Source organism: Culex pipiens, chromosome 3 (genome assembly GCF_016801865.2).
Source record: "Culex pipiens pallens isolate TS chromosome 3, TS_CPP_V2, whole genome shotgun sequence".
NCBI lineage: Eukaryota > Metazoa > Arthropoda > Insecta > Diptera > Culicidae > Culex > Culex pipiens.
The window spans coordinates 46,711,291-46,734,829 of record NC_068939.1 but is presented as its reverse complement, the minus strand read 5'-3'; the positions used below and the strand labels follow the sequence as shown (position 1 = coordinate 46,734,829).

General features: G+C 35.7%; 2 protein-coding genes across 2 annotated transcripts in view; both read left to right on the top strand.

Annotated features, from left to right (window-relative positions):
- Positions 1 to 23,539, top strand: part of LOC120412619 (uncharacterized) — a 249,575-nt gene that overhangs the window by 176,493 nt on the left and 49,543 nt on the right. The window lies entirely within an intron of this gene.
- The window catches only part of LOC120412620 (uncharacterized), a 72,405-nt gene continuing 65,831 nt past the window's right edge, over positions 16,966 to 23,539 (top strand). Inside the window, exon 1 of the mRNA XM_039573171.2 lies at positions 16,966 to 16,983. The gene's annotated coding sequence lies outside the window, so the exon portion shown is untranslated. The remainder of the gene's footprint in view (positions 16,984 to 23,539) is intronic.

Genomic DNA, 23,539 nt, shown 5'->3' with positions numbered 1-23,539 from the left:
AACCAGTTCAAGCGTCAACTTTCGGGAGGGTTGGCAGCCTTCGCGCGGGCTTTTACGCGATAATTAACTGTCTCCTTTAGAAAGAGAAAAAAAAACATGAGACTTGTGAGCAAACCAATTCATTAACCATTTTTGCGCGGTGCTCGTGTACTCGTTAAATCGATGTTATTAATATTATTAATTGAAAAGTAAATATTTTTCCCTCCCAGAGGCGGCCTTCGTGACATCTAGGTTGCATTAGGGAGGGTTGGGGCGAGTTTGTCAAGCAGTATCAATTGACATGGTGACAGATTGACAGTTCTAATGATTCCACTCATGTACTTACCAATAGCTGGAACTTTTCACTTTTCTAACAAAAACAAACAAAACTGCAAATTGAGGTCCGTATTTGTAATGAATAATCTTGTCTTTAGTTCCATGTTGTGTACTTACCGAATTCTGCATTTCCTCACTTACCTTAATAATGATTAATTTTATGTAAGTTCCAAGAAGCTAACTTTCAATAGAAGTCCGTAATTGAAATGCTGGTTTGTAAATTCGCCTGAAAGTCTACTAAGAATAGTTTGAAGTCCCTATTTGAAGTATTACTTCACTAAAACATATTTTATGCAAATTGTGACTATTTCTTAAGAACCGTTTAACCCAACATCCCCTATACCCACAACGCGCTGGATTGACGCGTGAAACCGATCTAATTGCGCAAGGCCATATCTTCAACACAAACGGTAACGACCTGCTAGGAGGACAGGCCATCGATCGATCAACCGCACACCACCCCTTTGATGGGGTCTCGCCGGTGACATAAAGTCCCCCCCTTCTCTCCCCCTCAAACTCACATTCGATCTCGATACATATTTTCTCAGCTCAGCTCTCCCAAGTATGCACCACGCGAGAGTGCGCGCGCGCGCTAATGAGGGAGGAAAAATCTTGTTTCATTTTAATTGATACCTCACACCACCTTTCCGCATTTCTGACGACCAACCCCACGCTTGAAAGTGGTTTATGGGGTTTGCATTTCTTGCAACAAAACGACCCCGAGAGTATTAGCACAACGTTTTTTGGCGGCTCCCAAGAATCTCAACACTAATTAATACGTTTTAATAGTGTGGGGCGCTTCGAGGTTGGGAAATTTATGGTTTCTTATGGATTCTTGGCACGATCTCTGAAGGGGGATGATCATGGGGCAATCGGAATCCTAAAGGGTGGCCACCCCGAGTTTGGGGTTGACCACTTGTCGAGCTGATCAATTAGCGACACGACATGGAAACGATCCGTGGGATTTTTTGATTCTCATGACGGCTTGAACACTATCTCAACCTAAAGCATCTACTAGTTTACAAACTCCTATGATACAAGATAGGTATTTCTTAAACTAATTTAACTTCACCTAATCCTAACCTGAACTAAAATGACAGTAGGATGTCACAGTTGTTGACAGACTTACTTACCTGAGCCAGGATATCTCAGAATTTCACCTCGAATTTGTCATGTACTTACCAAACTGGACTTGAGTTTTCAAGTCTGTACTTTTACAATAGCAATTTAATACTTCCAATGAAGATCATCCTTATAACATAACCTTGACAGGGTGACCACCCAAATCCCATTTTCAAATTCCCGACTTTTCCATAAACTCAAAAAATAGGCATTTCTTATCTAAATAATGATTTAAAACAAAAACTCTTTATAAAAAAAGATAATATCAACCACCGAAAAATATCTAAACAAATTTAAAAAAAAAACAAACTATTAACAGTTTTCGTATTAAGAGAAACTCAACAACAAACTCCTAAAAAATACTTCAAAATTGAAGCACTCATTATTTTAATTTAGAGTAGAAACATAAATAAATAATAGTCTTTGAAAAATAACCGAAAACATAAAAATACTTATAACTTCAATGTTATTTTTTTAACTGGCATACGTATAGTTTTTGATACTTCATTTCAACTGAAAATGGCAAAAAGTTAAAGATTCTTAATTTTATTTTATTTAAATTCAAAGAGCGCTTAAAACATAATTGCAAATAATTAACCCTCTACAACCCAACCCCGCCTTTAGACGGGCTTCGATTTAAAAAGTGAATCCTTTTTTCAACCAATTTTCGTTCTTTAAAAAGCATTGGAAAGAAGAACTTTTCAAATTTTAGAAAATTTATGGGTTGGAAGTTTTACTTGTTTTATGTGACTTTGCCAATAATTTTAAAAATGTATTTTTTTAGTGGTCAATTTTGGCTGTGTTTTTTACTCACATTTCCTATATTTTAAATAAAAAGAAGTATGCAGTAATTTTTCTAAAGTTTCAGACTATGCCTCTACGCATTTTTTTACAACTTAAATGATAATGTGGCCAAATTGAAAAAGTTACTGTAAAAATATGAAATAGATAGGCAAAATGTAATGATAGGAGTTGGTAGAATAGGCCAAATACTACCAAAAACAAACATAAACTAAACAAGATAAATGCAAATTCAAATACTAAAAATGAAACAAGAAAAACATAAAACAAAAGAAGTAAAGTTTTTCGTAGAACAAAAGTTGCTCAAAATGACCTCCTGAACACAGGAAAAATAAAAAAAAATCGAAAAAAAATTTGGGCAATAGAGGGTTGACAAAAAAAATCTGGGAAATTGCTTTAAAAAAATAAGTTCCTTTCCAAATTTTGAAAATTTTGATATTGATTTTTTAAATCAATGCTGATGTATCCAGTAGTCAGTATTTCACTGTTTTAATTTTTTGCAATGAAAAATTCAGTTTGATAAGATTCCATGTTTTACAATTAACTTTATGCAAAATGTTCAAAAGGACAAATTCCTTAAACATATTTGCAATAACTTAAATCAAAATTTCTTTTATTTACCTTTTTGCTTTTTCTATATGGGTCATTCCAGGTCAACTGAGTACACTTTTGGACTCGATCTTCACCGACTTGGACCAAACTTGGAGGGAACGTTCATCTATCGATAGTTAACAGAAATCCCAAGTTTGGTGCTGATTGGACCATCCCTCTATTTTTGGCACCGCCCTCTTTTTTGGCGATTTTCTAAAAAACTTTTTTTTCTTTTAATCATAACTTTGCAACTATTTGAGCAAATGACTTTCTACAGGTTGCATTTTATAGAAAATTGTCCAAGGAATTCGATAAAAATAAAATTTTAACCCTTGAATGCCCACTAATAATATATTTTAACGTTTTAAGTATAAAAATTCAGTTTTGACCAATTGCTTATATTTTTATTTTTTTTATTTTATCACCATCGTGTTCCCCGGACAATTTTACATAATAATCAATGTAGACTTCAAACTAAAATGAACTATTGGCGAGATACAGCGATTTTACTGAAAAAAGTTTGATTTTGCACTGCACTCTGTCCTATGAATTCAAATCCGAAATAAGTTTCTCACATATAAAAACCTAATTATGCGAGATTCATTCCTTTTTATTGACACCATGAACTTCCGAGTGCTGCGCAAAATCAAACTTTTTTCAGTAAAATCGCTGTATCTCGCCAATAGTTCATTTTAGTTTGAAGTCTACATTGATTATTATGTAAAATTGTCCGGGAAACACGATGGTGATAAAATAAAAAAAATAAAAATATAAGCAATTGGTCAAAACTGAATTTTTATACTTAAAACGTTAAAATATATTATTAGTGGGCATTTGAGGGTTGATATTTTATTTTTATCGAGAACCTTTGACAATTTTCTATAAAATGCAACCTGTAGAAAGTCTTTTGCTCAAATAGTTGCAAAGTTATGATTAAAAGAAAACATTTTTTTTTTAGAAAATCGCCAAAAAAGAGGGCGGTGCCAAAAATAGAGGGATGGTCCAATCAGCACCAATCTTGGGATTTCTGTTAACTATCGATAGATAAACGTTCCCTCCAAGTTTGGTCCAAATCGGTGAAGGTCGAGTCCAAGAGTGTACTCAGTTGACCTGGAATGACCCATATTGTTTTCATGTTTACAAAACGTAAAAAAGTTTTTCAATTTTTTTCATTCAGAACGAACAACGATTGGATTTTAAACGATATTTAAGTTATCCGATAACAGAAAATCTAGAGTTTTTTATTTTTATTTTTTTAAAGGTTCAATAAACCTTTGTGTTTCATATGTTTATAGGACATGTTAAAACAAAACTTGAAATCTAGCTTAAGGGGTTACATACATGTAAATCGAAAATAAAAGTGAGAGGTTGGTGTGAGCACACACTTAATTTTATTTAAAATCTGTTTTCAGGGCATTAAAATATACATTTTCATCTGTTATCAAAACAAATTTGAAGACATTTTGTTGTATCATTGCCGAGATATAGCTACTTGAAGATAGCAGTTTCAAAAAACGGATGCCACGATATCTTAACACTGCCTTGACCAAATCGGCTCAAAATTTTGGTGAAGACTCGTTTAACCAGTCCTGTGTGCATGACGAAGGCTGATTTTCAAAAAACTTATTTGAAAAAAAGATAAAAATATTTTTGATTTTTCATATAAAAAATCGTCAGTTTTTGATTATTGTATTTTTTTAAAAAGCAAAATTTCAAAATCGGGCTTCGTCATGCACACGGGATATGTCTTGAGATTCTTCACCCCGCATTTCAGTCAATTTGGTCCATCTCATCTCAAGATATCGTGGCACCCGTAAATCAACTCGGTGTTTCGAGAAAAACGCTTAGAAAGTTTGACAGTCCGCATTGCGCACGGCATAATGTTGAGCTTAAATAGTCTCTAACTCAGTTTAATTATGTAATATCTTCATGAAACTAACGTTGTAAAATGTTTGTTCTAGAAAAATCGTAAAACTATGAGAAAAACTGCGTTTGGCCAAAAAGTTAATACCGTAGGCTTATAGTCCATGAAATTCCCTAACTTTTGACCTATGGGAGTGTGGGTGTTGGAGGCTGTTGCCAAAAGTTATTAAGGTTATAAAAAAAACAATTTTTAACAGTAATTTGCAAAAGCTATGAGAAAAAGTTAATCCAATCCTGGATGTCTATGGCTAATTTTGAAGTGCTTCAAAAGACCATTCGAATGCATCTAAGAGAGCTGGAAATGATGAAGTTTTACGGAAATGCGAGCATTTTTAAGATTATTCATGTGTTTTGGACCTCAAACTTCAATGCCCGTTTTACCCCACTTCCCTTTGTCGTAGAGGGCTCATATTTGGCATGAGTTCATCTCATGTATAGACAAACAAACCCTGAAAGTTTCATCCAAATCGGTGCACCTCGATACGACCTGTTTCACATCGGTGAAAAACTCGCTCTTAATGTATATTTTCCACCAAAAATACCATAGCCACACTCTAGTTTGAATCTTTTCTCAATTATTCAACAAATATTAAAACAGAATCATAACCTTACGCTGGCCATTAGCCGTTAAAATTAGGTTTTATTTTTCTATTAGTTTTGTTTTTTTTTTTTTTGCTGTTTTTAGTTAAATTTGTTCTATAAATCGATTTTGTTTGATAAACAAAAATTAGTAAATATCTGTTGATTTATCAAAATGACTCAAAATGACGGAATGCGGTTTTATAAAAAAATATTATGAAAATCTGTGTCAAATGCAATCAATATTTATCAGGATTTTTAATGCCTTAAATGGCCTTTTCATTCTGACATGGATTGAAATTGTGAAAAGAACCTTAAATTGAAAGTAAGTTACCGAAGAAAAAAAATTGTGAATTTAATTTGAAAATTGTACAAAATATGACAAACTTATTCAAGAGTAAAAAAAAAAATTTTGCAATTCCGTCGTGAAACTACTTACTTTTCCTGTCATTCTTGAACGACGAAATAGCCTACTTTTCTGTACCAAAAATAACAGAATCGAATACCAACACTTTTCAAAATAAATGCTGAAAAGTTCTACTTTTCAGCACTGAAATGGGTGCTGAAAAGTTGAACTTTTCAGCACTTGTTTCGAATAGTAACAGTTTTCAACATTTTTTTGATTTAAACGATTTATTGACAAAATACATGAAAATTTGACTTAAAATTTCACTCAATGGGTATTTTTCGGAATCGCAAAAAATGTTGTATGGAACTCGTTGCAAAACTTAATTTTTTCAGCACTCTTCGTATTTATCCAACTCGGTGAACCTCGTTGGATAAATGTACGACTCGTGCTGAAAAAATCCTTTTTTTGCAACTTGTTGCATAAACTACTATTTCAAACAAATATGCTTGGGATTCCCGACTTTTTGACAAAATATCGCAAATTACCGACTTTTTCCCGATTTTTTGCGGATTTTGGCGAATTCCAGACTTTTTCCCGACTTGAGTGGCCACCCTGCCTTAAACTTACCTTAACCCTCTACTGCCCAAATTTTTTTTTCGAAAACATTTATTTTTCCCGTGTTCAGGAGGTCATTTTGAGCAACTTTTGTTCTACGAAAAACTTTACTTCTCTTGTTTTATGTTTTTCTTGTTTTATTTTTAGTATTTGGGTAATTCTCTACCAACTCACACGAAATCGGGAAAAGTTGCCCCGACCCCTCTTCGATTTGCGTGAAACTTTGTTCTAAGGGGTAACTTTTGTCCCTTATCACGAATCCGAGGTCCGTTTTTTGATATCTCGTGACGGAGGGGCGGTACGACCCCTTACATTTTTGAACATGCGAAAAAAGAGGTGTTTTTCAATAACTTGCAGCCTGAAACGGTGATGAGATAGAAATTTGGTGTCAAAGGGACTTTTATGTAAAATTAGACGCCCGATTTGATGGCGTACTCAGAATTCCGAAAAAACGTATTTTTCATCGAAAAAAACACTAAAAAAGTTTTAAAAATTCTCCCATTTTTCGTTACTCGACTGTAAAAAATTTTGGAACATGTCATTTTATGAGAAATTTAATGTACTTTTCAAATCTACATTGTCCCAGAAGGGTCATTTTTTCATTTAGAACAAAATTTTTCATTTTAAAATTTCGTGTTTTTTCTAACTTTGCAGGGTTATTTTTTAGAGTGTAACAATGTTCTACAAAGTTGTAGAGCAGACAATTACAAAAATTTTGATATATAGACATAAGGGGTTTGCTTATAAACATCACGAGTTATCGCGATTTTACGAAAAAAAGTTTTGAAAAAGTTACTTTTTGCGTTTCTCTTTGTTTCGTCGTCCGTGTTTGTCGCGGGTGACCATGAATGGCCATGATCGATGACGACCAACTTTTTCAAAACTTTTTTTCGTAAAATCGCGATAACTCGTGATGTTTATAAGCAAACCCCTTATGTCTATATATCAAAATTTTTGTAATTGTCTGCTCTACATCTTTGTAGAACATTGTTACACTCTAAAAAATAACCCTGCAAAGTTACAAAAAACACGAAATTTTAAAATGAAAAATTTTGTTCTAAATGAAAAAATGACCCTTCTGGGTCAATGTAGATTCGAAAAGTACATTAAATTTCCCATAAAATGACATGTTCCAAAATTTTTTACAGTCGAGTAACGGAAAATGGGAGAATTTTTAAAACTTTTTTAGTGTTTTTTTCGATGAAAAATACGTTTTTTCGGAATTCTGAGTACGCCATCAAATCGGGCGTCTAATTTTACATAAAAGTCCCTTTGACACCAAATTTCTATCTCATCACCGTTTCAGGCTGCAAATTATTGAAAAACACCTCTTTTTTCACATGTTCAAAAATGGAAGGGGTCGTACCGCCCCTCCGTCACGAGATATCAAAAAACGGACCTCGGATTCGTGATTAGGAACAAAAGTTACCCCTTAGAACAAAGTTTCACGCAAATCGAAGAGGGGTCGGGGCAACTGCTGTGTGAGTTGGCGGAGAATTACCCATTTTAATTTGCATTTATCTTGTTTAGTTTATGTTTGTTTTTGGTAGTATTTGGCCTATTCTACCACGTAATATAATTTGCCTAACTAATTTTTTCACGTTTTTGCAGTCACTTTTTCAATTTTTTGCATGTTTTTCACTTTTTTTGCTATAGAATGGCACCATCATCATTTAAATTGCAAAAAAATGCATAGAGGCATAGTCTGGGACACTACAAAAATTACTGCATACTTCTTTTCACTGAAAATAAAGGAAATGTTAGTAAAAAACACAGCCAAAGTTTACCCCAAAAAAATGACATTATTTAAAACATTGGCTAAGTCACATAAAACAAGTTAAAGAGTTCTTCTTTCCAATGCTTTTTAAAGATCAAAAATCAGTTGGAAAATGGATTTTTGGCGATTTTTTAGATCGAAGCCCGTCTAAAGGCGGGGTTAGGTTGTAGAGGGTTAATAATGATCACCTAGGAACTTCACCACCAAATATTTGAATCTTAAATCAACAAGTAGGTATTTGAAATTTTAAGTCCGCACTAGAAACCTTGAAAAGTTAAAAGATTTACTTACATAAGCGATGATCATTCTAAGAACTTCACCCCAAACTTACCTGAACGATGATCACCCTAAGAGTTTTACCTCAAAGTATTTGAAACTTTAACGACGAGTGTTTGAGATTTGAAGTCTGTATTAGAAACGTTCATTTGTCAATACCATACGAATATCTATAATATTCATAAAAACTCTGTATTATGGCTCAAAATAAGAAAAATGTGATCTAACAAATTGACTAACTAAAAAAGAACGAAAAGCACTTGAGATTGAAGTCTGTACTTGAAACGTTCTTTCAACAACCTTATAAAAACAACCAAGACTTCCAAAGAAATCCTGAAACTGTATCAGAAAGCAAAACATTTCCCAAAATTTCAGTAGCCTTTCATTTCAACCATAAAACTTCAAAAACAACCAATTCCGCCGCCATCCAAACAAGGGTGTCGAATGTAAACACCGCCGCTCGTTGAATATGGATGAGCCAAACTACACCACACTTTGGATCCCGCAGATCCCACCAGAGGGTTCGGACTCTTCCCACACACATCGCTCATCTGGCCCAACAGAAGACGCCGCCGCGCAGTCCACCTGGCCAGATTTACGGCATTGCCCGTTCAACGGACTGCTACAACAACGCATAAGGAAGATATATTGTCCGTGACAACATCACCCGTACAATTGCCAACTCGGTGGTAACATTTAAAAAGGGTTTACGTTGATTGACGTTTCGGCTGACTTTTTGCTGGTCTTCTTCAGGGTTGGTTTTTTGAATTAATAATTCGTCAAAATTGTTTTTTTCAGATATTTTTTTTGTGATTTTCAAGTCCATTTAAAATACTTTTCACCACAAAAAAAAACTTCACTTTCCTTCGAATTGCCCACATTCCCAGCCTGCGAAAGCTTGCTGCAAAAACATTGCAATGCGCGAAACGGCACTTTAAATGCAATTACCATCCGGTTGCAGGTGAATTTACGATTCCAAACGGAGCGCTCGGAAATTTGTGTGAGAAATGACCCAGGAAGGCACCTGACGGACGTCTGGACCTTGGTCAAATGAAAGACCGAGAGAGATGCTAATTTTATGGTTGCAATTTTGTCACATAAAACGCCGAGTCCGAGCGGGACACGTGCACGGACCGTGAAGCGCATTGTTGGCTGATTGTTATGACCGTTTTATTTCGCTCGATGTGACGCCGTGAGCAGAAGAAAGTCTTACGCAAGGTAACGAGCATGTTGTCAATCAGCTGACGAGGTTAATTGCGTAACAATTCATGCAAATGGCGGGTAATTACATGCCCGCTGGACATAATCACCCGCTGGTCCGTTACGAGCTATTGACAGTTTGACAGATTGACAGACGGTTTGTACTTACCGGGATCTGGAACCGCTGGAACACTTACCTGAACTTCAAGACTAAAGGATTCAACAGGAAGCTACCTTGACTTTGAAGTCCGTAATTGAAATGTCAATATCAAGATGCCGAAGCTCTTTTCGAACAAAGACATGCAATAAAACTCTTATAGCGATACGGTCCATTTCGGACGATTCTTTTTATGTCCAAATATAACCCATCAAATTAAATTTCTCCCAATTTCTCTCAGGTGAATCCTCACCCTAACTTTTAACAGCCCCATCATGTGCAACTCGAAAGAAAATCAATAAAATATTTTACGACCCCACAATAACTAAATCATCGACCAATTAGCTGATTGAGCCCGTTAAAACGCTCGCTGACCCCCTCTCGCTAGCTCGCTCAAAAACCAAACGGTATTTCGCACACAAGTTCCGTTTGCCCACCTGATTGTGTGATGTGGAGCCGGTGGCAATTAAGCGCTGTATCCATTTTTAATACCTCACCTGCTCGGAATCGCCGCAGAAGCTGCTGCCGCCGGTTAGCCGTTTTCTGTTGCAGTTTCGACCCCCTGGGGACCTGTCAACGATTCATCAATGACCGGCTCAACCTCATCTCGCAAAGCGGAGACTTGCAAAACCAACAAACGGTCATCGCTGCTAATAAAACTGCTTTCCGATCGATTGCGGGGAGCGTGGGGCGAAATTGGGCGATTTTTCCCTGAAATTTGCGGTTTCGTCGCTTGCTTTTCAATATTCGCGCATTGAAGTCTCCCGCGAATTAATCGATTTAAAGGTGATTTTTTCACCCCAATGCCCCCACAACATCATCCAAGTGGTTACAAAACGACTTCAGCATCACTGGTGCCATCTACACCACCGGACCTCCCTCCCCCCTCTAAGGCAAGTTTCACTTTTGCGCCACGTTGTTTGCAAAATGGCATTTTCGAGCAATTAAAATTGCTCCTTTTGGACAACGACGACGTTGCGACTGCCGTTGTTGTTTCGGGGGCTCACCAGTCGATCAAATTTGCTGAACCTCGCTACATGCCAAGAATCGAGAATGTTGGTTGCCCCCGCGGCATTCTGTACGGGCTCGTTACGTCGAGAGAATTCCCAGCTGATCAATCTCTCTCGGGGGACTTTAATCGGGCCGGTTTGATCGATGATTGAACTGCCCCCCGCGCATGCTCTGGGGCTTAAGTGGGTCCAAACGCCACTTAAGGGGACGTACGAAATAATTCACCTACAACAAAAAATTTAATGTAATTGAACTCGTTGATGGTTTCACCGCGATAGCGACAAATTAAGGCGAAATAAACTTTCAATTTTATGTAATTTCCGATGTGCCCTTGGAGTGGATTTGCGGTCAACACCAACACCACCCAGAAGAGGACCCTGAAGGGAGGGTGGGAGCCGCAGCAGGCAATTATCACAATTATCCGTAATTTATGGGAAAGGGAAATATCCAATCAGAAGTATCGGCCGAGGATGGTGACCGCCGTGGTGGATCGCTGGCGTCGGTGATGAATTGATGAGCTTCGTGGCGTGAGCCATCTATGTAATGGGTGTGTAAATTGCCGCTTGATGGTGGTAACGAATGGTCCAATCACAATTAGTGCAAATTGCAAGTTCAATCGGAGAGAAGCTGTGCAGATTTAAAGTGCAGCTTAACAGAGCAATTTGTAAAATATCGAGATTAAAAATCTCAAAATGACTTTAAGTTCAGTCCTTATTTTGTTGCAACTCTTGTATTCAAACAGTTTCATTCAGATTCCTTATTTGAAAGCATAAAACATGTTTTAAAAAGTAACATGTAAAGGAAATCTTTTCCTCATGTTTATTAATTTATTTAACAATTAGGTCAATGAAAACATTTTTTAATGGTTTTTGTCCCTCGGCTCTAGCCGAGCCATAGTCTCAACATTTGAATGCAAAAAGTGTTTCAAAATGCATTTCACTCTAGTTCAGTTGTTTTGCAATCATTAGTTTTCAAAAAATGTGAGATTTGACGAAAACAAAAATTTCAACGAAAAAAAACTTTTTGTGATATTTACTAAAGATCAAAATTTTTCAAAAGTTCAAAAGATTTATTAATCAACCCAAACATGCTAAAGATGATTCTAAACCCAAGGGAATGCATTTTAAATTCATTTCAGCTGATTGCACTTTAACTTACATTGAAATTTTAAAGTTTTTTTGAGAAAATACACACAGGAAAATAAGGCATATTTGAATCAACAAAACGTTTTGTTGATTTGAAAATCAAGATTTTTGTTGAATCAACGCTAAATGTCAAAGCAACTTTTTCAAAACAACAAAAGATTTTTGTGGAATTGAGAAAATCAAGGTTTGTTTCAACACAAAATCGGCGTTGATTATATTCAACAAAATTTTTGTTGAATCAAACCTCGTACAGGCTGATTCTACAAAATATTTTTCTGCGTGTATTTATTTTGCCCCCAGCTTTTAAGGGGCGACAAAAACTTTAAATAAAATTTGTACCAGCCTTATGTTCTTTATTATAATTTGTTAACCATTTACTGTTAAAATTCATTTTTAGAAAATAAAAACATGCTCAAAACAATCTTGTTACTATAACAACTTTGAATACCGGCAGATTGTTTGCCATAAGAACTGTGTCATACTGACTCAAAAAATGTGCAATTTTACATCAATTCTGTAAAATTTCACTTATTCCATATACACTAAGCTAAACATATATCTTAAAAAGAGGTGCTTTTAATTTTCAAATTGTTTTACCTTCCAAATTAAACGAATTTAAATGATAAAATTTAAGGCATGAATATTACATCTTTACGATGTAATTTTACATCAATTTAATTTGAATTTTCTTGTTTTAAGTGGTACCACATATTTTTGACACAAAATTAAACTGCTTTAACTGGGCCGGTACGACCCCATCTATATTACGTAGTTTTCAAGTGATAGAAATTTGTAGACAATGGGATGTAAAATTTGACGCCTGATAAGATGACGTCCTCAAAATTTAGAGAAAAAAAACTATTTTTCATCAAAGAAAATTCAAAAAATTATTTACTCAATCGATAAACAAAAATTAATGTCCTCTTCGAAGCTTCATAATCCAGAGAACTCATTTTGTCAGAACAAATTGATACTTTTTTAAACGATATTTTTTCAATTTGCAACATTTTTGATTCATCACAAATTCACCAGTTTTTCGACATTTCACCACTAAAAATTAACTGATATCAAAAATTCAGCAAATTTTGCATTATATTGTCTCTTGGAAACTTTATTGTGACTTGATCAAAACTTGAATTTGTAGATTTTTAAACCCTTTAAGGCCCGATATTTTTTGTTTTTGAAAATATTTTTAGTTAATGATGGGAAAATGATTCTTATGAAAGTTATAGGCTAGTTGTGAAAATGTTTATTTTTGAGACACCTTCGTCATAAGGTTTGTGAATTTTCACGATTTCACGGAACGCATAAAATCCGGGAAAAATCTCAGTTTCTATTGCAAGCATGATTTAGAAATAATGAATGTTAGTACACAGTAAAAAAAACATGGTAAAATTACATCTAAAAAGGGGTACATCTTTTATGTCAGAAAAAAGCTTTAATTTTACCTCTAATAATGTGTAAATTAACATCTGGCAGACGCTAGGAAAAAATATCTGTAATCCTAAAAAAATATCAAACCGGCGATAGTGATTTCTAGCTTACTAAGTCCGTGCCCCAACCCGCACGGCCAACTCGCCGCTGTGAAAACTGGACGATCAAAGGCAATTTAGCTCTATGTGCTCCGTATATTGTATACTGTATTAACTGCATATACGGTAAATAGAGGTACATTGGCTTTGATCGTTCAGTTTTCACAGCGGCGAGTTGGACCGTCTGGGATCTTACCCAGGCCGACTGGGTGAGAGGCAATCATGCTTACCCCTACACCACGGTCCCGGTTCATTTTAGTTTTTGTAATAACAGTTTTATGGTTTTGATCCAGAATATTTTTTTGCGAAATTTTTGAGGAAATAAAAAAACTTTTAATATACCGTGAATCGGGGTGACAAATCTACCATCGCTAAAGTTGCTAATATAGTCTTCAAGAAAAAAAAATCAATCTTTATATTTAATTAACTAAGTTTATAGGCTTTTTTACAAAATACGTATAAATTTTAGGTAACATTGTTAAAAAGTCAAAATTTTGCCCGAAATTTACACATTTTATTCAAAATTTATTCTACTAAAAAGGCCTATAAATTTGAATTTTTATTTTTATTGTATTTCAAAAACACATAATATTTGTTATTTACAAACTTATTTTACCTTCTACAAGTGGAAAATTGTCCAAAGAATCCGAAATTGCATTTCGTTTTTCGATTCGAAATCATGTTCATTGAGAAAATCTTGAAACTTTGACAATTTTTAAATAAAACAATATAAATGTTTAATTACGTTAAAAAATCACAAGAAATTTAAGCATAGTTCTAGACTTACACTTATACCGAATTGGTTTCACCAATCTGAACAGGCCCAGCTTGGTACAAGTTCCAAGAAAATCGATTTCTCTTCGAACAGCCCAAGAATCCTATCAACCACATTATCCTTCGTTTCAAGTAAGCCGGCTATCTTCTTGCCACCATCTCAGCGTCATCGTATCGAACTTACTGTGCCCAGATCTAGTCTGATATCTGCAATCTAATGATGGCATCCGATAGAGCGAACTCAAATGGGGGCTCAGCCCCTTTTCCAAGAACCTGGAACCTGAAGGCACTCTACACTAAATGTCACGACAGCATCAATTTTGGAGCGCAAAGTTCAGCGGAATTGCTTCATACAAAGCGATGCATGGCAACCTACCAGATTCCTGTCAACCGGAAGCTGATTGGCATAAAAGGTTCTCGGAAGCAGTTGCATAACCAATTTGTAGAGTTAGCTCGAATCTAGTTTGTGAACTTGAACAATGATTCTGTTTTCAGTTTCACCAGCGTGAGTTTACGATAAGGCCATCAAGATATCTCTCTATTTGTACAAATTGCTCAAAGAACCTCAAAACCCTGCGTTCTCACAGCCAGGTCCAACTTAGTGAAAGGACAAACATTGTTTCCATTCCGCAATGCCCCTCCAGGCCACAAATTGGCCAGCTTGACATTCCTCCCTCAACGAATCCAACCAACAATTGTCATCCATCTCGCATCACCCTCCTTCAGTCAGGCAGAAATTAATGCAGCCGTAGATGGTTCATTACTCACTGCGAGCACTGTGAATATGCGGTGATGCTGTGTGAATTGCCTACATCGAGGCGCTGGGAATGATACGGCCGATTGTCGGAGTCTCTCCGGACGAGACCACGCCAGCCCGTCTGAGTTGGCAAATGATGATATGTGGAAACTGTACCGTACCGACCGACACGATAGGAGGTGGTGACAGGTGAGCAGCAATTTATCAATTATACTGCTGCTTGTCGGTCGATGGTTCTGGGCAGAGTTTCAAAATAATCTAACTTGTAAAAATAATATTTCAAATATTGAAAAATCTTGGTACAATACTGTTTCAGTTATGAAAACCAAAAATCTAAATAATGCCACAAGTGAAAACTGGCAGCACTGGTGACGGGCAGAGCGGCAATAACAACGCAGTAAGGCGATTCAACGAGCGCTCGTAAAATGTCGCGTATGATAATTGACGTGAATAATCGAAAATCGTCGTTTGCTCGGGACAATTTAATTAAATGCGAACCCACCGAACGGTTAACGTGACTATAGTTGTGTCAAGGTGGTAAGAAGAGGGGGGTTGTGAGTGACTTTGAAAAGCAGAGACAAACTCTTCTCTGTTGGTTGGTTAAAAAGGGAAAGTTAGTAAAAGCTTACAGCAAAAACGTGTAATGTATTTTTTTAGCATATGATGCACAGTGAAAAAAATATGTAAATTTGGAAGGTGTAATTTTGGAAGGTTGAATATAACCTCTTTTATGAAGTAATTTACCTCAATTTAGACTAAAAGAGTGACATTATACCAGAAAAGAGGTAAAATTACACATTTTCAGAGGTAAAATGTAGGGTAGGGTAGTCATCAATGAGACACTTTTGGTTTTTAACTTTCAACGATTTTTGTATTTTTTTCATCAGCATGTTTTAATGAGCTTTTTGTTGCATTTTCTATCTTTTAATGTGTTCTAACATTGACCAAAATATGAGATCGATCCGACCTCTACAGCCAGAGCTATCCAACTGTCTCATTGTAGACGCACTTGGCAGGAACAATGAGACAGGTGGGGAACAATGAGACACTCTACGAAAATCAATACTTTTTTAGTAAAACATCATGTTTTTGTATTGTTCCATTGCAGGTGACTTGCCTTGAACATTGTAAAGCAATTTTGTCAACTTGAAACTTTAATTAACAAAAGTTATACTTAAAAGTATTGAAATTTAGTAAAATCCATTTATTTATACCAAATAACTTTATATTTTTGGCTAAATGAAGTCAAAACTCAATAAATATGCCAAAAATCACTTCCAATTCATGTTTTGAAGGATTTCCCTAGATTTTGAGAATATTAATGAAGAAAAATCGAAGTGTCTCATTGTTACCCATGGGCTGAAAAGAGTGGGGAACAATGAGACAGCCCTGGATCCTGGGTATATTCTTAATTTTGGTCAAATCTAATGAAAGGCCATTGTAGCCTAACTCATACCCTATGAAATGACGAAAGAAATTTGGAGAAATATTAGTTTTTGTAAAATTGGCAGCCTATGAGCAAAAATGTAATTTTCAGGCATAATTTACTTTTACACCCCAAAATCACACATTTATGAATAACTTTGCAAGGGAGCGTCTATAACCAAAGCCACTATTATGGCAGACTTGTATCCAGTAGACACATCTTCCCCCAAAATATGAGCCTGATTGGTTGAAACTACGACTTGTGATAGCCATTTTATCATTGTTCCCCGTGTCTCATTGATGACTACTCTACCCTACCCCTTCCCAGATGTAATCTTCTATCTATATATATAAAAAATTTCGACGGTTTTGTTCGAACGCGAATCAGTTCAATACGGAGCGTCAGATCGTGGTGCTTTTTGTTGCGTTGGGTTCGTGTAAGTCCAAGGAAGGTTTATACGCTAATTATTTAACACTTTGGCCCAACTTTGGCCACTCTGGAACCGATTCCGGAGCATCGGCAAATTGTATGGAGAATGTTAGGTAAAATCTAATTTTGATCACAGAAGGCTGAGTAACCGAAAAAGCAAAAAACGTCAACAAACGAAAAAAAAGGCAGAACGAAGTTTGTCGGGTAAGGCTTGTATAACCATATATTTTTTTACTGTGTGTCCAAGAAAAAAAAATTATGGTTTTTGTGTAAACAAATCAGTTTTGCAATTTCATATTTTTCTAATATTCGAGACTCCTGAACAAATTATGTTATTTACACCTTTGATTTTATGTATAAATTAACATTTTCACATAAATTTTTAAGTAAAATTGATTCTCAAAATAGATAATATTAAACCATCAAGTTTTAAACCATCCAAAATCAAATTGTTGTTAAAAATATAATTGTTATTTAAAGAATTTTTCAGCATGTATCTTTACTTTGTTTTTTTACAGTCAAAATAAATTTAAAAAATGACACGAAAATTAGCTTATTAAAAATAAATCTAATTTTACTTCAACCATTAAAACAATCCAAAGAATATATTATAAATAAACCATGCAACTTTTTGTTAAGCCACCTTAAATTTATAGTAATTTTGATTTTTTATTTAGAGAAGCATAGTTGGTTTTAGTGCGTCCATCCCGGAAATTCCCGGGACAAAAATCCAGGGATTTTTCCAAAACCAGGAATTCCCGGATCCCGGGATTTTTCATATTTTGTCCCGGGAATTCCCAAAATTGAAAACAAATCAAAATTTGGGTCTAGAAATTCAAATTTGGTTGTGAAAATAGATCAACAGTGGAATACTTAGAAATTGATAAGAATTTTAAAGCATTAAAATTTGTTTTCGGCATATATCGGCATTAATTTGGCCTATTAGGGAAAATTGTAAAAATGTTAGTTTAAAGATCCGCAAAATGCTTTGCGCCTTAAATATTTTCTGTTAAATTTAATTTATTTAAAAAAAATAGTATTATATTCACGTTTATACATATGACATTCAACTCGAAAAAAGCATTATATTTAAAAAAAATTAATTAACTTTTTTTTCAAAAACCGGCATCTGGAACAACAGGACAGGACAAAAGTTACGAGTTAAGACAGCTGCTAAAGCTATTTTTTTAATAATGTTCTGATTGTTTTGATTGATTTCGGTTACAACAGGAAAAGAACAAAACAATGTGAACACTGATTTCAAAATTTATTGCTCTAAAATCTCCTGTACCTATTCAGACTGCAGTCTCGATTATTCCCAGTTGGCGGTAGTGACTTAAAGTTATTTTTTAAAATAAATTTTAAATATAAAACATAAAACTCTAACTTAATCCAAAATGTTACATTGTCTGGTATAATTTTATCTCTTGTTGTTATAGACAGTTTCAATGAAATTGTTTAAGCTTTTGTAGTCATGTTATATAAATGAATAAATAAAAGAAATATTTAAAAAAATGTGGATCGTTTAAATTCCAAAGCACGTCAAGAAACTTTTTTTTTAAATGTGCTTTAAACTATCTAAAGACTGCTGTCTTTCTTCAGATTGAAGTGTAACTTTTCACCAATCAACAGTTTTGCGCTAGTTCTATGATTTAAGCTAGAAAAACATAACAAATATAATGAAAACATAGATTTTATGACTGTTTCAAAAAATTCCCGGGATCCCGGGATCCCGGGAAATCCCGGAATTCAAAAAATATTTTTCCCGTTTCCCGGGAAATTCAGAACCCGGGAAAATTGGACGCCCTAGTTGGTTTGATTTAGGTTTATTTGTCTATTTGTTTTAACATGTTAAAAAAGTAAGGAATATATATTTTTTTTTAATTGAAAAGTTTCAAAACTATTATCTTTTATCTAAAATTTAAAACAAATAAAACATAAGTGTAACTTTTTGAATTTTTTTTTATTTTTTTAGATTTTTGATGTTTTGGATTTTTTGTTATTTTGGAAGTTTATTATTATTGATTTTTATTCAAATCAAATAAATAAATAAAAAATAAAACTTTTAAATAAAAACATAGGTTTTTTTAATTCTGATTTTTTTTAACATTTTAAATTCATTTTTCATTAAATTTGGAAAAACAAACCCAAAAATGTAATCACAAATTTTGATCATAATTCTCGATCAACGATCGAGGTTTCCCGATAGTTAAATTTCAATCGTAAATTGTCGGTGGTAAGTCATAATTTGCCGATGATAGATCAAAATCTTACTATCGAAAAATCTCGATCATGAATTGAGAAATTACGATCGAAATATTACGATCGAGTGCAATAATCACCTTTCTAAAATCATAAAAGTAATTTCAAGGAATTTAACCCCCGTCTCTGGACAAGGTTGAGCTTAAAACAACTGGAAATTTATCTTTATGAGCCAACATGAGTTAACCAAAATTTCTGAATATTATAGGGTTGATGTAACTTTGTCTGTTATTTATTTATTTTTTGATGAGGTTTTTGATCTAAAAAAAGATAAACATTGGTAGGTGAAAAAAAGATCTGACATAATAAAAACTCAAATTATGACAAAATATTATGTTTGTAAAAAAATATATTAATAATATGGGCGATCGCAATCCCCGCTTATTTTTAATGCATACTTTATGCATTCTTAATTTGTTCATGTTATAAGTTTCAGCATGAATAAATTTCCAATTACTTTTTAAATGCGTTTAAAAGCTTGATCCATCTAAATTTCATACACGGCATACTTCCAACGCCCAAAACCCACTTCATATGATCAATCAATTATTCCACGCCGACCAGTTTTGGGCATAATAACAAGCTCCCGAAAATTTTAATCGATTTTACCTGATGAATAAATTAGCCTCGCCCTTCAGTACGCTCCACCGTAAACCAATATTTGTGAAATGCATTTTAATTGAGCCATCAAAAAATATGTTCACCCTGTACGCGTAATGAAACAATAATAAAACCAGTTCCGAAAATAACCCCCCACGAAAATTTGTGGCTCGTGCCAAAAACCGGGCCCACCCAAGCTAATAAATTTACATTTTTCACGCCGACTTCCGACGCAGCATTCAAATGAGTCGATTTTCGGCCCCCTTTCAAACTCATAATTTTACACCAAAATACACGTATCCATTACACACACACTTTGCCTCCGAAATTCAAGGTGTAGGTCAGCTCTCGTAAAGCTCAATTGAACACCCTCCACCCCGCATTTCCCACCCCCTACTTCTTAAACCACCCATTAACCACGTGTTCAAAAGAAACCGCGCGAAAGCTCACCGACAGAAGAAGCAGGCAGTAAAGAAGAATAAAAAACACAAATCGTTGTTTTGTCCGGCGATGATGGATGAATGGCTTAACAAATCTTGGGTGGGTGAGGGAAGTGAGGTGGGCGAGGAACTGTTGAACATCTTCATTCAACCACCCACCCACTCATCCACAGGTGAGCGAGAGATAGAGAATCATGAATGAATGCAACCAGCCGCCGTTGCAAGGTGTGTTTGATTGCCCATTCAAGGCACGTGTTTGTATTGGAGAGGCGAAGTGAGGCTTCCTCCAGGGCAGACGAGACGGCGCCCGCGATGAGGTGTTCTCTTCTTAAGGTTGAGGCAAGGTGGGGAGGGGTGAGAATTAAGGGGTGGCGAGTGAGGTGGGGAGTGATTAAGGTGAGGAGGAACAAGTTCTCAGGTGGTGGAGGTTCTTGAAGAGTGTATTGAGCAGATAGTTGAGGTTTGAAGCGGTCGATCAATATTGCTTATGATGCATTTCAAATCTTCGGTATTTATAAACAAAACGCAAACATGACTTTAAATAAAATCAGGGCTCAACAAAACTTTAAAATATATACTACATTAACACTTGCAACTCCAAAAGGTTTAATACAGAATTTCCACTGTTCCAAAATCCATAACCCTTAAGTTGTAGAACCGTTTCACTTTTTAGTTTGGATTTTTCACGAAAAACAGTTTTTTTCGGATAAAAATGCATAATCATATTTTTAAATGTGTAATGTATTTTTTGTACCTAAATTCTAAGAAAACTGATAATTGAAAGCTTTGAGATTTTTTTTAGTTTTCAAACATAAACTTTTCTAAAATATTTATGAAAAATATTATTTGAATTATTTTGTAATTTTTTTTTTTTTTTTCATTATATGGATCATTCCTTCCCAAGTGACCACGCGTCTGACATCGACCTTCATCAAATTTGATCATATTTGGCATGGGGTTGTTTTTGCCTAAAAAACAAAGAATCCTAAGTTTGGTGACATATGGTCCACCCACGCGCCCGTGCCATCCCCTTCCGTCTCTTAGATTTTTAACCCGTATAGGCCTGGGTGAAATTGGAATCACTAAAATGGCCATAACTCAGCGAAAACTCAACCAATTTGCATGCTTCTTTATTAGTTGGACTCGTTAGAATGTCTATTTTCCGAAAATGACCCGCAGAACCCGGAAATGTTCCGGTGGCCGGAGATATTCCGGTGGGTCACTGGGTCAAACAGGGTCAAAAATGGCCATTTTTGGGTCCCGCACTATTTTGTTAATAGAAAACTTGGAAAAAACACATTTTTTCATGTTACGATCTTTGTTCTACCAACAGACAATACTGACCATGGATTTTGTACCACCGGGGATGTTCCGGATTGAGCGGGCAGGTTCCCTACCCCGGGGGAACCGGTAAAGGGACGGCCAGGAATAAAACTATTTCTATCATGGCAATATGGATGTCAAAGTTCATCATTTTCAAAATTTAGCTCATCCATGATTCCCAAAGCCACTTTTGAACCGATATGGCCACTTTGGGACCGGTTCCCGGTACTCCGGTGGAACTCGGAATATGGCAAATTACGGGATTATTTCTGAATAATTTTTGACAGGGCAATATGGATGTCAAAGTTCATCATTTTCAAAATCAAGCTCATCCATGATCCCCAAAGCCACTTTTGGATCGATCTGGCCACTTTGGGACCGGTTCCCGGTACTCCGGTGAAACCCGGAATAAGGCAAATTACGGGATTTTTCTGAATAATTTTTGACAGGGCAATATGGATGTCAAAGTTCATCATTTTCAAAATTTAGCTCATCCATGATTCCCAAAACCACTTTTGGACCGATATGGCCACTTTGGGACCGCTTCCCGGTACTCCGGTGGAACTCGGAATATGGCAAATTACGGGATTATTTCTGAATAATTTTTGACAGGGCAATATGGATGTCAAAGTTCATCATTTTCAAAATCAAGCTCATCCATGATTCCCAAAATCACTTTTGGGCCGAAATGGCCACTTTGGGACCGGTTCCCGGTACTCCGGTGAAACTCGGAATAAGGCAAATTACGGGATTATTTCTGAATAATTTTTGACAGGGCAATAAGGATGTCAAAGTTTATCATTTTCAAAATCAAGCTCATCCATGATCCCCAAAGCGGTCCAAAAGTGGTTTTGATGATCATGGATGAGCTTGATTTTGAAAATGATGAACTTTGACATCCATATTGCCCTGTCAAAAATTATTCAGAAATAATCCCGTAATTTGCCATATTCCGAGTTCCACCGGAGTACCGGGAAGCGGTCCCAAAGTGGCCATATCGGTCCAAAAGTGGTTTTAGGAATCATGGATGAGCTTGATTTTGAAAATGATAAACTTTGACATCCTTATTGCCCTGTCAAAAATTATTCAGAAATAATCCCGTAATTTGCCATATTCCGAGTTCCACCGGAGTACCGGGAATCGGTCCCAAAGTGGCCATATCGGTCCAAAAGTGGTTTTGGGAATCATGGATGAGCTAAATTTTGAAAATGAAGAACTTTGACATCCATATTGCCCATTCAAAAAATTTTCAGAAAAATCCCGTAATTTGCCTTATTCCGGGTTTCACCGCAGTACCGGGAATCGGTCCCAAAGTGGCCATATCGGTCCAAAAGTGGTTTTGGGAATCATAGATGAGCTAAATTTTGAAAATGATGAACTTTGACATCCATATTGCCCTGTCAAAAATTATTCAGAAAAATCCCGTAATTTGCCTTATTCCGGGTTTCACCGGAGTACCGGGAACCGGTCCCAAAGTGGCCATTTCGGTCCAAAAGTGGTTTTGGGGATCATGGATGAGCTTGATTTTGAAAATGATAAACTTTGACATCCTTATTGCCCTGTCAAAAATTATTCAGAAATAATCCCGTAATTTGCCATATTCCGAGTTCCACCGGAGTACCGGGAATCGGTCCCAAAGTGGCCATATCGGTCCAAAAGTGGTTTTGGGAATCATGGATGAGCTAAATTTTGAAAATGAAGAACTTTGACATCCATATTGCCCTTTCAAAAAATTTTCAGAAAAATCCCGTAATTTGCCTTATTCCGGGTTTCACCGCAGTACCGGGAACCGGTCCCAAAGTGGCCATTTCGGTCCAAAAGTGGTTTTGGGGATCATGGATGAGCTTGATTTTGAAAATGATGAACTTTGACATCCATATTGCCCTGTCAAAAATTATTCAGAAATAATCCCGTAATTTGCCTTATTCCGAGTTTCACCGGAGTACCGGGAATCGGTCCCAAAGTGGCCATATCGGTCCAAAAGTGGTTTTGGGAATCATAGATGAGCTAAATTTTGAAAATGATGAACTTTGACATCCATATTGCCCTGTCAAAAATTATTCAGAAAAATCCCGTAATTTGCCTTATTCCGGGTTTCACCGGAGTACCGGGAACCGGTCCCAAAGTGGCCATTT